The sequence below is a fragment of the Notolepis coatsorum genome (genome assembly GCF_963971535.1).
Source record: "Notolepis coatsorum genome assembly, chromosome: 5".
Classification (NCBI taxonomy): domain Eukaryota; kingdom Metazoa; phylum Chordata; class Actinopteri; order Aulopiformes; family Paralepididae; genus Notolepis; species Notolepis coatsorum.
The window spans coordinates 103,654,996-103,657,495 of record NC_140169.1 but is presented as its reverse complement, the minus strand read 5'-3'; the positions used below and the strand labels follow the sequence as shown (position 1 = coordinate 103,657,495).

At 43.2% G+C, this 2,500-nt stretch overlaps 1 protein-coding gene across 1 annotated transcript in view; it reads right to left on the bottom strand.

Annotated features, from left to right (window-relative positions):
* LOC311228296 (uncharacterized protein) overlaps nucleotides 1-2,500 on the bottom strand; it is a gene marked incomplete at both ends in the record, with an annotated part of 83,692 nt that overhangs the window by 34,455 nt on the left and 46,737 nt on the right.

Here is a 2,500-nt window from a genome sequence, read left to right as displayed (position 1 = left end):
TTGTCTGTGCCTGGTCACATATTTGCAGCCCTCTTTTTTTATTCTCTTATTTTCATACACACAGAAGGACACGTAGAGAACAAAACAAAAACAAACAAAAAACTTTTGTACCAGGAGCAAACACAAGGACTTTCTGTACCGTTTTGTGGAACAGAACAGTGACAGATAGACATGAACGTGTATTGGTGCAAATTACGGTACAAACCATGTGAGGAATAAACCCTGTCGCCCTCATTGCAATGTTTTTTCAACCACTTTGTATTTGTATCCTCTTTCATAGCAGCAGCAGCAGCAGCAGCAGCACCAGCAGCGTGTCAGATGAACTGACCGGCCTCATCATAGTGTCAGTGCTCTCTGAACGCTTTTGGAAGACATTTCTGTACTCGGGGAAAATAGGTTTGAACATGTATGTCTATTTGTGTACTCATAACAAGAAAATTATAGACAGAGCACCCTTCAAACTCAAGTCCATATAATTATCAGGTACGGGTGAATACATAACAAACTAGTCACAGATGATAACTGTGTATGCACCCCTGTTCCAAAGCACAACCTGTAACTGAGGGGTACAATTCCCTGACTGTATTACTAGATATGATACTTACTACCACTACCTTTGTACTTAATATTCGGCCACCCAGTACACGGCATAAATATATTATCATAAACACTCTCACGTAGATGAAACGGATCCAACACAAATGTACGAAGTCGAAGTATGCGTTTATTACTACACAGCAATGGTGTGTAGAGCAAGCACTTAATCACTTAATTACATTTATGAATTGAAATAGTATGCACTTTTATGGCAAAGAGTATTCGTCGGTATATCAATAGAGAATGTCCAATCTCTGATGGCGCAGGTGGTAAATATACGACCTGGAATAGTTAAGGAATAACAGCAATGATACTTTAATGATATATACTAGATACACTAAGGGGGGTTAATCCGGTGCTTGTAAGCCGACAGGAGTAGGAGGGGGGGGGGGGGTAGAATCCGGCTGCCTCGTCCGGCCAAGGGTATCCCAGGTGAACCCACTGTAGTGCCGTTCAATGCGCCGGCGATCCTTGGACCACAGATGAAAGCAGGTGGACTCTTTGTGGGCCGGCTCTCTCCGGTCCACGGGGGAGAGATGTGAAGCGACCTCGTCTTGCAGAGCGTCTCCTCACCTTGCGTCCTCTCCAGGGGGGGGTTCCAACACACGGCAGTGTCGGGGGTCTTTATCCATGGAATAATCAAAGTATACAAAGCATAATCCGTGCCTGGGAAGGCGGGCTGTCGTCGGTAGAATAATCCGGTATACAGGTCCACTCGCTCGTCGGCTCTGGGGCTCCTCGGGTGCAGCTTCACATGGGGTCAACCACCCTGGGTAAGCAGCCAGTCTCTGCCCGAAACGATGGGGTACTGACTACGGTAGTATTCTCACCGCACGAAGCACTATATATTAACAGACTATTATTAGCTTAATAGACTACGTCCAACTCGACGATATAGTGCCAAATATGACTATTCAAATATTAATATACACGATGTCTCAATACCGATGGTAGGCGAACTTGGCCTTACTCCCACACGTGGCGTCGCGGGAGGCTTTACGTCTGTGACTCTATTGGAGGGTAAGAAACTGGACTGAAAAGAAAGTCCTACTTTAGTAGCGCAGTATATATACGCACTATGAACAAATAGTCCCATTAGTGGTGCGGTAGCCAGATTCCTACGCGGAACTAGGACTTGTTCGTACATGTGGAGCGGTACGTTTGAACTGGGTCTGAGGGGTATGGCAGCCTGGCACCAAGGTCTCGACCAATAGTAGAATGGAGACTATATGGATGTTCAGTAGGCTAGAATGGATATTCAATGCATATTGTACAAGTTGTACAAGGAATATACAAGGGATATCAGGGAATATTAGAGAATATACAAATACAATTAAATATATATATATAAATAAATATATATATTCGGTTTAATCTGGCCCTTCACAACACAACCCCTCCATTGAAAACACAGCGCTCTGAAGTTGATATAAGCCCAGAGACACCGTCTTGCTCATCTGTTGATGTGTTTTAAAAGTGGTGGGTTTTGAATGCCCCGGCCCCCCCCTTTTATTTTAAGTCCTTTAGGGTTGTAAAATGTATTCAACACAAAAAGGAAAAGGTTCAAATAGAAGACGGAATTCAACAGAACTGGAGCTATTAGCTAAAGAGGTTTTCGTGCAACTTCTGAGATGCATGCTGTATTTCTTTCCTCTTCTAATCCTAACCGCAAAACAGCACAATGTCATTTTGGGATTTGAAATTTGAACCTCTGAAAATAAAAAGTTAGCGTACATATTTTTTTTACTGCCAATTAGGAAAACTGTATTCCGGGAACGCCTTTGTGAGTTTAAAGCTGTCTGGCTGCGCTCTCCCAGTCCATTATTATTAACAATACAAAGCAGCATCCTCTGAGCTGAATGTTACTTCAAAAGGTCATATTTTGGCGGTAATATGTTAACAA